This window comes from Diuraphis noxia, unplaced genomic scaffold, assembly GCF_037042655.1.
Source record: "Diuraphis noxia isolate RWA-SAM2 unplaced genomic scaffold, SU_Dnox_SAM2 contig0002, whole genome shotgun sequence".
Taxonomy (NCBI): domain Eukaryota; kingdom Metazoa; phylum Arthropoda; class Insecta; order Hemiptera; family Aphididae; genus Diuraphis; species Diuraphis noxia.
Window position 1 is genome coordinate 48959737 of NW_028301712.1, and position 16983 is coordinate 48976719.

Below are 16983 nucleotides of genomic sequence, written 5' to 3' on the forward strand. Positions count from 1 at the left end.
TCTTAAATGTTTACAATATAAGAACACATCGTGACATTTTATTGTTTTAAATTATTAACTTATTCAGCAGAATTCCGATTAAAAGTTTTACAGTAGCACTACCTTGATTAGTTGTGGTCACAGCATATATGGGAATAATGAGTAGGTACCTGCTGTAGATGTTTTTTTCTTCTTAACCATTATCATTTCAAATATATTGCAAAGATATTTCATTTATATATGTATAATATCGCTATATTAAAAGAATAAAAATATGTTTCTTATTATACCTATTTTAAATGAATTTATATAATATGTACTTTTTTATTCAAAACAAAAAAATATTGTAGGTGTTTCATAATGTAGGTCTCGACATTTATATCTATTTATATTACAGCGCTCAGTGAACGTTCAACAAAACAGCAGTTATTACTCTTGGATAATTTGTATGTGTCTTTTCGTTACCAAAGTAATATCACTCAACTAAAACAATTAATAATGAAAAAATCAATACTGGTACATAATTCTATTTTTATTATTTATAACAGTCAAGATAATATTTCTATAAAATATTGCATTATCTTTTTATTAAAGTATAAGCTATACACTTTTGAACTTATCAATAGTTTTCGATAAGTTTATAAACTTTCAAAGTATAAATTAAGAACACAATGTTGATTTTCATTCGATCAAGCTTTTGTTTTGTTTTCATAATTTTATTTTATTCAACTGTCTTTATTTAATATACATTTATAATATGAGACTATTATTATAGTTTCTTTTTACCAACCATATTTATGCAATGCATTGCACAATCTTTTGAGGCACAAGTAAACATTGATTTTCAATTTAGTTAATTACACTCTACGAATTGCCGAATATCCGTTAACATTTACTATCTGACTAATATAGTATAATATACGTTTATTTGTTCCAACATTAAATACGCATGACTACAACAGTAAGTGATAAGAATCAAAATGATAATATGAAATGTAGAAAAAATTGAAAATATAAAGGTGAATATGTTTAATTATAATTTATAAGTACCCTATTTTAGATAGTAAAATATTCTTGTTTAATATCAGAGAGATAGTAAGTAAAGTATTATAAGAAAATTGTATCTGAAGTTATCAGTTTTATAGTTCAATATTTTTGTTCATTAAAATATATAATCAAAGTATGTATACAATTAATGTAATATTATATGCCTGATATCGATATGTACAAATTGCCATTTAATTTATATTATATTACAATATAATTTAAAATTATTGTGTTATCTCGTTCGATTTGTTGTTAAAATTAAACCTTTGTATTATATTATTTGATTATCTTTCTTGTTTAATCTAAATAACTGCGTTTTTGAAACCGAGAACAAATGGCAATGTAAATGCCAAATTTTCTCTATAGGGTTAGTTGAATAGAATTATCCAATAAGAATTGTCTTTAAAGTATATTTCCTTGTTAGATGTATAACCATAGATTGTGATATTATAAATATAATTACCGTAAGAATTGCATTATTGATGAATAACGTTTAATATAGTTTAGTATTGTTTTATCTGCTCAAATATATCTTAAGAATAATCATTTAGATTAAGTACCTGATTATTATGTATGGTTTTAAACCAAACTGTATCACAATACAGTAAATAAATCCAAGGAATAAACTAAATATCGTTATTAGACTTAAAAATGTAATATAGATATCTTTATAGTATATAATATATATATATATACTAATTTATTATAATACGGGTAAAATTAAAAAATTAAAAAATTCTAAATTATATAATTTTAATACAATGACAATTGCTGCGAGATCTATACGTAAGAAATGGTTGTTTTCGGAATTAAATGTTTTGGATAGCATCGGGTGGAAATCATTTAATCTCTCTCAACAAACAGGTATAACGCCTTGGTTTTAATTCTGGAGAAAAAATTTGATGAAAGCGAAAAATGTAATAACGTGTAACTAACTCCCCTCCCGGGAAAGATAGCAAAGTTTGAAAATAACTTCCAGCGCACAGAATAAAAAAATAAACATAAAATTGATCTATAGGAAACTAAAAACATAAATTCAGCAGACTATGTTTTTCTTGTACAAGAAAAATACAACTCTCTTATATGTAAGCAGCTGTATATACGAACTCGTAATAAAATTCTGAAACCAGCAGAGTTTGGCCAATTGTAGCATTTATTCAGTAAAACATTTCGTCGTGGTATAAAACATTGAAAACCGACAGAACAATAGACACTCAACGCACGCAGCAGCTGTAATATACAGTGAGACTAGGTCGGCAGCGTTCTGACAAACTTAAAATAAAAATCCTCGCAAAAAACTACAACTACGGTTGATGGTAAAACCAAATTATCAACATCACAATGGCATAAAAAATAAAATATCATTTTGCCAGATTCCCGAATGTTATTTCGCGAAAATACCAGGAAATGAAATAATACATATATACATATAAAAACGCACTGAGAAGCCGAAAGCGTTCAAGCCAGAAATAAAAAATAAATATACATATTATACTGCACAAATACACATATACACAGGCTATCTCTCTCTCTCTCACACACACACACACACACACACACACACACAAACATGTATCAGGTGGATGAGAATTTTTTAAATATTAAGTTCCGCATTTTGCCAGACGTGTAATTGTCTCCTGCTATGTACGATCTTCGCTATACACTTTCAACCATAATCTAATAAAATGCTGTACTAGGATTTTAGTCTCCGTTTTTTAATTCAATTTCGAGTTCCAGCCATTCAAACGATGTATGCTTTGTACGCTTGTATCACAAATAAATAATATTATAAAGTGATAAACAATTTAATATATCATACTGCTTACTCTGAGAACTCGTAATAATGTATTACGTGATAATATATATTATGGCATAATTATAGCAAAATGCATCACACGTTGCTCTCGTGTCTAAATTGTATGTATTTTTTTGTATTTTTTTTACAAATCGTAACTACTGAATAATTATGATACTCTACAGACTTCCGATTAATTATTTTATTTTTAATCCTAGTTTATGTCATATCTATACACGTGTATTTATGTTATTTTTACCTAATACAATTTGAATCATTTAATCTGTACGTCAAATTTTCAAACCAATTTAAGAATAAAATTAGTACTTTAATTATTAATACGTATCCGTAGACTGGTAGACTTTTGAATTTTTAATAAATTCACGCACAGTTAGTCTATATTATATATTATATATATTATAGACTAACTAAATAAGGTTATTGACTCGATAACCTTATTTAGTTTAATTATTATAATATTATGATTAACGTTTAACATTTCAAAAACATACTCCGCAGAAGGTTTTAACGTTTATGTCGCGTTTATGTGTTTATTCGATTTGGTTGTATATTAGTTGTTTACTCAATGTTTCATGCCATTCTTATGCTGTTGCTTTGATTACCGAAGAAAAAAAACGATCCCAATTTATGTTCGACTACTGGCAGTTTAATAGTTACGCCTGCCTTTGTTTTGTTCAACCCGCATTTACGACACGCGAAACGATGAGCGATGATGAGCTCCTGAATTATTTCATCCACGTGACCCAGACACTTTTATTTTATTAAATTAGAAAATAAAATAAAAAATTCCCATTTTCTTTTACGAAAGTTTACGAGGACCGTTTTTTTTCCCACTCCGTTCTCGACGGACTCGGTTTGACTCGAACTCTAAATACCACGTCCGTAGCCGTCAAGTAGAAACATCGTTCACGGGCTTTATTCATATAATATAAATATATTTATGTGATTATATTTACAGTATAAATACATTTATATACTTATATTAGTTAGAGTATATACTTCTAACCACATTGCGGATGTGACAGTCACAGTGGTGGTAAAAATACAGTATTATTACAGGCCCGGATATACTCTACCTGCTACTCCTGTGGTTAAAATATTTTTATTATTTCCGCTTTAAAACAAAACCCCGTTGACGTCATAAAATACACTAAACTCGCCACGAATTTAATATTTTTAAATGGGATTATAACACGTTAAACTTAATAATATCTGCGTAAAATAATACTTATTTATTATATATATTGTCGGTCATGCACTGTCCATATCTGATGTATGACAATTTATCGTCGACAACTACATAAAAATGTTAATAGATAGCTACGCACGTACACATTTTCTAAGTCAATTATTTTACATTTGAAAAAATAAAATATATTTCAATATACGAGTAGTTACTCAACAATATTTATAAAATAAAATATCTGATTTTTCATCATAACCTTTTGGCAACCTATTTTTTTTTTTTTTTAATCGAACAAAAAGAAGTAGAATACGCGTTTCTATATACATTTCAAAGTTTCAGACAAAAAATATAACCTTTTGTAACAAAGCAATGTGTAATGAGTAATGTAGGTATTACGGTAATACCTGGTAATACTATACCTATAATAGGTAAATATTTTTTTTATCATTTCTAAAATATGAGTAAGATATGTACAATAAGTGATTTTAACTACTTTAATAAGACTTTAATATTATGTAAATATATGACTGGAATATAAAAACGGGAAATCACTCATTAGAATGAACTCAACTTTCTAAATTTCATAAATACATCAAAATTCAAGCAATAACGGTATACAACCATTACTGTATTGGAAAAAAAAAAAGAAAATTTTGCCGTATAAATTTAGTGAAGCAAGTTTTGAATAAATATAATTAATACCATTTGGTAAAGATAAATGGCATGTGAGGTCGTTTTACCGGTTGAATTAAGCGTTTTCAACCTACTTTATAATTAAAATAGACGTTTCAACGTTTATACAACAGCACATGTCTACAAATTAGTTGTTTTTAGCTGATGAACCCGGAGAAAACGCGTGTTGCCATGTTTTAATTTCAAAACGCTCCCACAGCAATTAACCGAACACATTTTTTTCTTTTAGACGACTAAAAACATAATTCGGAAACATAATAGAATCATAGGAAACTGTTAAGTTGTTATATTGATCGTTTTTAAAATTAAATTGATCAAGTGACTTCGCACTCGAGTCATCGCGCAAGATAAATTCTTTCTCTATTTTAACTTATTTTTAGGGTCTAAGTCATACGACCCGTAAATCACGAGTAAACCGTCGTATAAACTTTATGTACACAAGATGGGCGATTTTTTTCTCACCTATTACCTAAATAAAAATGATGTACATTATTACGACGCATACATAATAGCAATGGTAGACATTTTGGAGGACTACTACTTACGACCAACAAGAAAATATTTCACTATAATATAAAAGAGATCAACACACACCCACCCACACATGCATATATATATATATTATATAATATTATTATTATCGTGTGCAACGTTGTAGTATCCGTCTAAAATACACTTTTCGACAGCTATTAGGTTATACATTGTGTGATGCGCAGCTATGCAATCCAAAATAATTTAATTGTCGAAACAAAGTTTTCGCCAAGTAATCCGTTTAAGAACATATATATTATATTCGCGAACTTGGCGCATATAATCGTTAGACGAAAGTCGAGAAGAGAATATAATATCATATATCCACTCAAGGATATAGAGACATATATACACTTAAGTGTTTAACGTGCAGCAGTAGCTTTATGTGGCACAAGGCGCCTATAATATACATAAAGATAAAAACATAACATAACGCAAGTAAAAGTTTAGTTTACCCTCGTTCAATTCGAGCTTAGTTATATAAATTATATTTTATTATATTAAAGTGGCTAATTAGCTATAGTGGTGGTGGCCTATCAATTTACATAATATTATATGTTTTAATGACCCAAGTCCCAATAAGCGACCACAGATGATGACATTTTAGTGAGCGTCGATCATATTATAACTGGCGTACCTCCAACCCAGTCCTAGCCCACTCGTTGAATACTTTACAGTCTGGTCAGGTCCTGGAGCCTTGATTGTGTTATAATCATTAGTGAGTATGAGATAATTTTTAATATTTAAAAATATTATAATATAGTATACACTAAGATAATATAAAATTAATTAAATTATTTTTTACAATTATTCTAATATGATCAAATATTTCTAAGACATGGGGGTGAGAAATAAAGACGAAAAACTAATAAGACGTTTTCTATTTTTTTTTTTTTTTTTCTTTAACTAGAAATTTGTACAATCTGTAAAATAATAATTTACAATAAGAACAATTCATTTAATAATTGTATAGAACAGATAAAATTATAAATATGAATTAACAACAATAAGTTAAATTATTTCGAGTGAATCGATTAAATAGCAGTGTAGCTGCAACCGCTCCTTGAGGAACACTGGCACATATTATGCATATTTTGGATACCGGTATAGAAGATTCTGAGTGGACTGTGAAGTGTCTGTCTTAGAGGTAAGATTTAAATTGTGAATAGAAATAAGGGGAAAAAAATAGTTTTTCGCTTGAAGTGGAGGTCTTTATGCCATACTGCGTCGAAGGCTTGTGCCCCGTCAAGGAATACACCTATGCATAATAGATTTTTCTCCAAAGAATAGGTGATATTATTAACTAGGCGATGGATCTGATGAATAGTTGAATGGTTTTGGTGAAATCCAAATTGGTTGTTAGGTAGGTTAGATTCAAAGATGGGTGGAATATGCTTTAGGGTAATTTTCTCAAAGATTTTTGAGAATTATGGAAGTAAGCTAATTGGTTTGTATGAATTATCGGAGTCTGGCAGTTTTACTGGCTTGAGAATCTTGATAATTACAGAAATTTCCATAGTTCTAGTACTGGAAAATACGAGAGTCTCAACATGGAGTTATAGGTGTGCGTATAAGCATTAGTAGGGCTTTTTTGGTTAATTTTATTGTCACTTCAGATATGATTAAGCCGTAACCTAAGGTTTTGCGACGAGGAGATTGACGTATTACATGTTCAACTATTCACTCGGGTGAATATGTTTAGGTCGGAGAGTCGTAGGTAACGCGCAGGATATGGAGTGGTTTTTTTTCTATTTTAAAATTAAAAGTTTACAATTTTCTCTGTAGTTGTTTGAATAATATTATTGTTTCGTCAAGTTCAAATCAAATAAAAACGAACATGGAAATCTTTCTAACTCACATCGAATCACATTAATTTTTGTAGTAATAAATATTAAATATCAAACCCAGAGTGATTCAATTTTTGATGAACTTTATTTGATTATAATATTATTTCTGCGATTAGTAATACATTTTTTTCACAAATAAAATAATATACAAATTAATTGAAAAATAAAGAAAATCGCTGATAATATTGAAATAATCGATTTATCGGAACATGACGAGGCTGCAGTATCTAGAAAAAAATTGTTGTTTGAAAGCCTAATATAAGGGTGCCGCCTCATTTTCGATTAGACGTCTATTGTGGGGTACTCCGTTGTACAGGCGCGTCTTACAGATGCACGAAAATCGTGTACGATATTATAAATTATTACGTAATTTATGTGTAAACCATGACGGGGAAATGACACGTCACGTTTTATTATATAAATATATATTATGGTTACCGAGGTCTCGGACGTGTAAAATATTGCGTACAATAAGCTGCTGCAGCAGTCATGGTGCGTGCAGATATTATATTGTTATTACCATCGTATCAGATAAAAACATAATAAATCGAATAATATAATAATATTCGACGTCATTTGTATGACTATACAATAATAATATCAAACTCATTCTCTCTCTCTCTCCTTGAACCGTTTTAAATATTCCCCAAATTTACAGGGTTAGCAAGCATTCTCGCCCTCGATTTTCTTTTAAAAATACATTTTCTAAATATCCAAAAATGCCATATTATTTTCAAACTCATGATTTATTTTTTACAATCTATATAACGAGTTTCTCATGGCGATACAAAATCCTGTCTTTCAAATGAGGACTCGTTTTTTTTAATGTGAATTATTTTGTAAATATATTTAAAAAAAAATGTATAATAAGTACCTGATTCAAAATTCAAATATTAGTAGATTTTCGGTTGTTAAAATATGTAAAATAATAATAAAAGTTACTGACTCGTTAACTACGTAGCAAAGTCATGATAGCTAGGTAAGTACTTGAGATTTTTATAATACTTTCGTATCACCGTAATAATAGGTTAGGGTGAACTGAGAAAGGATTTTCCAATAATACGATACCGATTCGAAAACTGTCAGCGCCGGAGAAATGGTTTAATTCCGTTCGATTTACACCGAGTCGACAATTTGTAAACGGGCGTTTTGTCGTCATGCTGTCACTGCGAACATCGTGAAGTATAATATTTAATATATTTATATTATCATTAAATGTATTGTTACGTATTATTATCGCTGGCAAGAATTGGGCCACCCAAGCGTTTTACCCGTCTCACGGAGGTAAACGTGACAGCTCGAACATTGAAGAGACAATGTTCAGGTGGTATTTGATATTCAAAAATGATATATGAATATATATATTATATTATTATACATACCTGATAACTATTATATGGATTATAATGAGGAGGCTTTTGAATTACAGTTAATTTTTGTATGTTTTGAACGTATTATATTGCTCACAGTATGATAATAATAATAATACGTATTTCACATTATATTTACAAGAATCGTTTTATTAACATTTAAAAATAATGGTTTTCAATAAGATTAAATTTTAAATATTATATTTTTTTAAGCGTTTTCAGGGAGCGAATACATTTTTATAACTTTTAGATTCTGAACGAATTGATGAATGTATTGATTTACAATGATATGTTTTTTTTTTTGTGTCTGTGTACAGCATAACTAGTCGAAATAATGCATCAATTTCAAACTTTGGGGGTGGTTTCCGTGGTAGAAGTGAATATTCTTGGTGCATTATAGAGGTCAAAAGCAAACATTTTCCAACATTTTTAAAAATAAATCGAGAAAAACAACAACAAAAATGACAGAAAAACGGGAATTTTTACGCAAAACCAGTTTTCGACCAAATCGATTTTTTTATATGGTTGTAATTCAAAAACTTATAACTGTAAATACTTGAAATTTTCACCAAATGTTTATGTTAGTGATATCTATATAAAGTTTAATTTTCAAACATTTTTGACTTTTTTCAAATTATTTATAGACCACTGAAATTTTCAATTTTTTTGAGAATTTTTTTTTTAAATGCCTGTAAAAAAAATAGGTACATTGCATTCAAATCTAACCTACCATAGTCTGAGGTCCACCCCACCACCTAATGTACAGCAGAGCGATACCCACTTTCCCGCTTTTTTTTTAAAAAAGTCCCAGTTGATGCGGATCATGATAAACTTATATTATCTATTGAATTCAAAACATTTTAAACCACACATTTAATTTTTCATATTTTTCTATATTTGTTCAGATTTTCTATTGCTTTATCATTATTTTCGTTTAAATTTTGAGTTTATTTTGTTTAAAATTTAGATTAACCATCAAGCATCAACACAAGTCACCGATAATATTTTTCATAATATAATCAGTACTTAATGACTACCTTAATAATAATTATTATTTTTACTTTTTTTTTTTTTTCAACCCAAAGGTTGGTTTACAACTCCAATTCTCCATTCTAACCGATTACTCGCCTTTTCTTTAAGTTCTTAAAGGTTTTGACTTTTGCATCAAATATAATTATTTTGTCCTATATAAGAGTTTCGAGGACGTCCTGCAGTTTTCTTCCTTTCTATCATCCCCTCTAATATTATATTATACAATTCTTCTGGGTGTCTCAGGGAGTTTCCAACCATTTTCCAGCGTCTTCCTCTTATCGCATCTATGAGTGTACGTTTTTTTCCCACTGTTCTAAGTACTTCTTCATTCGTTTTTCGCTCTATCCAACTTATCCTTTTTCCTTTCGGTATCAATTATTACCCAAGTTTCACATCCATATGTTGCAACACTCCATACATATGTTTTTATAAGTTTCTTCTTGATGTTAAGATGTATCTTTTTTGAAGTGAGCAACTTATGTTTTTTCCTGAAAGCAGTATTTGCTATACGTTGTTTTATCTCATGGACACTCTTGCCATCAAACATAATTTTACTTCCTAGGTATACCATTTCTTCTACCTGTTCCAGTTTTTGATTACCTATGTATACATCAGCTTTTAATTTCGGGTCTCTGGTGCAGACTAAAATCTTCGTTTTTGTACTATTTATTTTCATTTCTGATATTCTAATTATTTCATCCATTTCTTCAACTGCACGCTGTATGTCACCTTCACTCTCTGCTATAACCTCAATTTCATCAGCAAAACGTATCATTGAAACGATTTCTCCACCAATTTTGGTTCCAATATTTAATCTTGTTAGCTTTGCTTTTACTATATTTATGACATTTTCGATGTAGCAGTTAAAAACTGGTGGTGATAACGTACACCCTTGTCGGACTGCTTTTTTTATTTGAGCATTAGTTGTGATTTTTCCTTTTTTAATGCAGGCTGTCTGGTTCTTGTACAGACTTTGAATGATTCTTAGGTCTTGTTGCTCAACGCCTATTTCTCGTAATGTGAGCAGCATTTTGTTCCAATTTACTTTATCGAAGGCCTTTTCTAGATTTATGAAGGCCAAATATGTAACTTTATTTCTATCGATCTGTTTTTCAATTAGCACTCGCAGTCCTAGAATTGCTTCTCGTGTGCCTTTTTGTCTTCTAAATCCATATTGATCACTTTTTAAGTACTGCTCCACTTTTCCTTCTATTCTTCGATGTATTATTTTTTTTAGGATTTTTGAGACATGTGTCAGTAAGCTCAGAGTTCTAAACTGTTCACAGGAATTTGCTCCACTTTTCTTTGGTATAGGAACAATTATGCTTTTACAGTAATCGTCTGGCACATCTCCTTTCTCATATATATCCTGAGTTAGTTGGTATAAAGCGTCTTTCATCTTCATACTAGCACATTGCAATAGTTCTGCTGTTAGTTTATCAATCCCAGGAGCTTTATTTTGTTTCAAGTCATAGAGCGCTATCTCAAATTCAGATCTTAAAACGGGTAGTTTCGTTGTTTCTTCATCTGCTGTAATTTCCTCCATATCTTCCTCAATTTCTCCCTCATATAGCTCCTCAATCTACTCTTTCCATCGTTTTACCATGTCCTCATCATCAACCAATAGTTGGACTTTTTTATCTCTGATATTATTGCAATTTCGTTATCTTTTTCCCACAACATGTTGAATCTTGTGATACGCATAATCTATTTTGTTAGCTTTGAATAGTTCATCAATTTCACTACACAGCTGCTCCAGCTATTCTTCTTTGGCTTTTCTAGCTTCTCGATTAACCTGGTTCCTTAGTTGTCAATACTTTTGTTTTCCTTCTCTTGTGTTATTGTTTTTATATTTTCGTCTTTCATCTATAAGTTTTACTATTTCCTTATCAATCCATGCTCTTCTTGGTTCCTTCTTTTCTTTTTTTGTTAACACAGTATCCGCCACTTTTTTGATAGCTGATTGTATGTGCTCCCACTTTTTATTCAGAGAGTCATCTATATTTTCTTTTTGGTATTCGATATCCATATAGCGTCCATATTGTTCCACAACTTCCACTCTCTTATAACCTGATATTATAACTTTCTTCTTGCTGTACTTTTGATCTTTGTAGATTTTTATATCTTAGTTCACATTTTGCTATTACTATATTGTGATCACTGTCATAATCTGCGCTTGGGTATGTTTTACAGAATTTAACTTGATTCTTAAATCTATTTTTCACCATTATGTAATCTATTTGGTAGCGGGCAATATCACCTGGCATTTTCCATGTATATATTCTTCTTTTAGGGTTTTGGAATCTGGTGTTTGTTATAATCATCCTATTTTCTCTGCAGAACTCTACTACTTTTTCTCCTCTTGCATTTATCTTACCTAAGCCAAAGTCTCCGACTTCTCTACCTTCCCTGCCCTCTCCAACAATAGCATTAAAATCTCCCATTATGATTACGTTATTGTATGGTTTAGTATGTTTCATTACATCTTCAATGCCTGCGTACACTTCTTCCACTTCTTCATCATCTGCTTTTGATGTTGGCTTATAAACTTGTATAATTGCAAGATCGTTTGGTGTTGATTCCATTTTGACCAAACATAGTCTGCTACTATAGGTCACCACATTCGTAACACTCTTACCCCACTTCTTATTGAGAGCAATGCTAACACCAGCTTTTCATTTTGTACTATTGGTATGAATATCTCTGATATCGTCAGACCAAAAGTCACAATTTTCTGGCCAACGTATTTCGCATAGTCCTAAAATGTCTATATTTAGTCTTTTCATTTATATTTTTATATTTTCCACCTTTCCTGTTTTCAACATTGTTCGTACATTCCGCGTTCCTATTCTCTGCGTTTTATTCTTCTCACATGTATCCTGCAGGGTAGCTCCCACCCGGACATCCGAATGGGGAGCTATTTTACGTCCGGACAAATTTTTTACACTGCGAGAATCCATTTAAAAGACAAAATAGTAGTTGCCTAACTAGGGATGTTAATGTGGTGGTTTCCTCTTGCCTTCCACGTCGCAGCCCAAACCCTATTTCTAGGAATTGGTGGCCAAGTATAGATAAAACCTTTTCATCTACACTTAGTAATAGAAGCGCTGCTGCCCACTTCTATGTCCATTTTAGTCGGCTCTTACGACAGGCATGAACTACCGAGGATGTATTCTAACCCCCACCCACAGGGGCCATTTATTTTACTAAACCAGAAAAATCTTTTTTATGCTTTATAGCTGAGACACCACCAATCTAAGTTAATGACATTTTTAATATTTATTGGATTGGTTTGATATTTATTTAGTTGTAATCCACAGTTTAATATGAATTCGTTTCTTTTAAAATTTCCAAAACTACAAATTCAAAATTATCAGAACTACCTAATTTATTATCAAAATTAAAATAGTTTTGCTATCAACGAATCTGTGTTTTCCATTGCACATTGTTGAATAGGTACTTTAGTGACCTACCTATCTCAATAATATTTTAAATTAGTGTGTTAATTTATTTCATTAAACATACCAATTACAAAATACATTTACCGTCTTCATCAAAATATTCCTAACAGGCCACATGTTTCAAATTGTAGAAACAGATCACGTTCTCATGAATACAAATATTATGGTGTGTTCTGTGCTTCGATGTGAAAATATCCACTTATAGTGATTGACAATAATATATCATCTACAGAATTTTTTATCAAATATACTGAGTTATACAGATTTATATTATGACAGATCAAGTTCAAAAATAATTATATTTCAGAGATTTAAAATAATATACTTTGAGTGTTCGTAAATATTTTTAAAAATACACGATTAAATTTTTAAAAAATGACTATGCCTTTCAATTTTTAAAACGTCGCGTGTTTCTTCAAACACAAATGTAAAAATTTTCTTAGTCTATTATTATCACATATTTTGTACGTTTAATTTATAGCCTCGATTATAAAATGACACTGTATAATATTAAATCAGTGTAATTAGGCGACTGACTTGCTATTTGAAGTTACTATTTTGATACTTTTGAATGACGCCACACATAATGTAATAGCTATAAAGTTACAACCAGTGTGTGTATGTGTGTATATCATATGATATTATAAAGTTTGTGTCAGCATGTCATATATGACCCTATATATGCAGTACTATACAGATACACATCGAAAACGTGGCATTTGTTAGGTAAAGAGTTACCTGCATATAGACTTTGGAGCAGGATAAGCGAGCGTGTGTAATGGGTTTCCTCTGGTCGTGCAGGTGCAGGACAAAGGCGAAATACCTACGCAAGTGTGTGTGTGTGTGTGTACGCATGGCCTGATGGGTGAACGGAGACGACGGAGAATAAAAGGATAAAGAGGAGCAGGAGACGTAAGCTGTGAAGTGGAGACGACGCGACGAGTGTATATACCTCACACGGGACAAAAGAAAGAGAGCAATTTTTTTTCTCTCTCTCTCACTCTTTCCTTTTTCTCTTCTTATTATCTTGCAGAGACGCACACGCTCAAGTGGGTGATAGCGTAAATGTATATATAAATATAATGGTTACGCAGTGATATCAATGGCGGTAATAGTGGTTGTGGTAGTATATACGTCTTGTGTAATACGGCGAGCCGGAGAGTCTGCTGCTACGTCCTCTCGTGACTGCGTATTACGTATATATATGTAAGTACACGTTATAGATACACGTATATATGTTAAAAGTATATGTAAGTATTAATGTTTTTATTGGCTGCGCTTTTTGGCCCGGGGCTTCTGAAATTCAGTCCTCTTCTTCTTATTTTTCTTCCTTATTTTTATTTTTTATTTTTATATTCAGCCGACGTCGTAAACGTCATTATAAGACCGAAGCTCAAACCAAATAAACCAAATATATATCATGTACCTACATACTTGACTACCAGTTACTCGTTGTATAACAACAACAATAACAATAATAATAAGCAACAACTATTTTGCAGTGTAACCGCTTGCTGTGTCAAACTTCGGTACCTGAACGTTTTAGTAAGTCGATTTTTTTCGTCAGTCTTGAGTGTTGAAAATACGAGACAATTTGTTTTGATATGTGGAATTTCTATATATTTCAATTATTTCTATATAACCAAGTAAATATTCGATACTCGCCGTCGCTAACCATAATTCATCAATTCAAATATAACAATATAAGACAGATTAGAAGAAGTATGTGAATTTCACACATATGAACTGCAAAAACATAAGCTCTGCAATACTCAGAGTTTCTGACAAATAAATTTTCTCTGCACTCAATATTTTAGTTAGTATTATTCAAAGCACTTCGGTTAATAAACAAAAAAAAAAAAAAAAAAATTATAACAAATTTAATTTAATATACTATTATTGTATTGTATATTGTTAATAGTTACTATTAAGTTAAAAAAAATATATATTTATCTCAAAAAATAAATCCTATTGATATTTCAAATTATATGTAATATGTATATTTTGAATCATCTCAATGGTAACTCGAAGTTTCAGTATCTCAAATTAATTCTTTTTCAGCCTCTTATTGATACTAACAAACTGGTTCCCTTGCATTTTCGTTTATTATACATATAATAATTATAGCAATTTAAAATATGTTTTCGTATTCATCTGTGAGTGTTTTTCAAAGCATCCACATCTCAGATTCGTTTGTGAAGTATATATAATTTAAGCACCCAAGAATAATGTTGAATCGCAGTATGCCACTTACTATATTAGACATCAACTCGAATGCCTGACCGATTAGATAAAGTATGAGAATTATATTTTGCATGAACTCCAAAGGAAACGCTGCTGAAGTCAGGGATTCCTGAAAAATTTATGTATTCTGCACTAAATACTTTAAGTAGCTTTATTTAAAGCATTTCTAGTAATAAACAAAAACAGAAAAAGTTGATTTCAACATCCATAAGAAATCATAAACAAATAAAAAGAAGTAAAGAAATACATAATTATAATGAGTGAATAATAACATTATTATGAAAATAAAAGTCAACATAATTTTTCTATTAAATGTTATACATAATATTTAGAATCACTTCGGTGCCTGGAAGTTTCGATATGTCAATTTTTTTTTGTCCATCCAGAATACCGAGCTGATAAAGTTATATTATTGTTAAACTCTAATAGATTTTTATAATTTTTTGCACGTATAGGTAACTTTATGGCAGTATTTTTTAATGCACACATAAAGTTCATAAAGTGTATATTTAAACGACATGGAATAATGTTTCACCGTTGTATATATACCTACTATTACCTAGTTTTGGTTGATAAATGCTAATAAATTACTAAAAAAAAAAAACGCAAACTAATTATTAGGGAACCTCACAACGACTAGATTCTAAGCAACATCACATGCATTTGATGGTAGGTCATGTAGTTGTATTAGTCGTAAATTATCATTAGCGTGTGACTGTAATACGGGTACATAGTATAATAATTACGAATCATGTATTTTACTCACTTGCATGCCCATGTCAACAATATATCCTATGACCTCAAAAAAGCGTTGTTTTTTCGACTAATATAGAACGTTGTCACAATAAAAATGCTTACTCCAGTTATTTTGATCCCGACATAATAGTCAAATTTATTGAGTATTGGGAACGACCACGAAATTGCCTTACATATTTTGAAATTATTTTTAGTTGATTAATCTAAATTTTAGTTTTACATATTTTTTTAATCTACATATTTTACATAATTACGTTTCCGATACACTAAACCCATCGACTAAAAATAAAATGGTCCAAGGACGTACTAACCTAATTATTATTCACACATTATTTATGTAAATAAAAATGAATACAAAGTGCTAAAATTAGACTACACTATGGTAGTACCTAATACATTTGTAAGTACATATTACTGAATAATATCACTGGATATATTTTTCTCTAATCGAGTTCCTCTTGTCGTTTTATTTTTCATGTTCAAATTTACTTGTTTTATTTTCTAGTACATTAATATAGATTTTAAATAAAAAATTTTAATAAAAAATATACATACATATATCAGTCTAGACATAAATACTGTCTGTGCTATGCAGTTTAGGAAAATTTTGAATTTTGAATGTTTCAACACTGTTAATATACTATAATTAGAGTCAGGTACATTGCTGAATGACAGAAATCGTCGTAGTATCCATAGTAACGATGTAGTGGAAAGAGTATCATACGCGCATCGTCATAATTGGTTTGTTTAAGTCAGATAAATCGGCGTCACAAATTTTCGGTCTCTTGCGACCGCTTAAAATGAGTGAACGTTTTGTTTATCGTACCATAGAACGATATCGTAGTACTGGTGATGTTGTTGATCGGGTTAGAATAGGGTTGACGAGTTTTTCGGTATACCGTCAATACCGGTATACCGGTTAACCGGTATACCGGTTTTTGCACAAATACCGCTACAACGGTATACCGTAATACCGGTACATACCGGAAAACCGTAAAACCGGTGCATACCGGAAAACCGT

The 16983-nt window shown here is 30.4% G+C and overlaps 1 protein-coding gene across 2 annotated transcripts in view; it reads left to right on the forward strand.

The window, feature by feature from the left end:
- LOC107165682 (zwei Ig domain protein zig-8-like) overlaps positions 1-16983 on the forward strand; it is a 411467-nt gene that overhangs the window by 317799 nt on the left and 76685 nt on the right. The gene's annotated exons all lie outside the window — the stretch shown is intronic.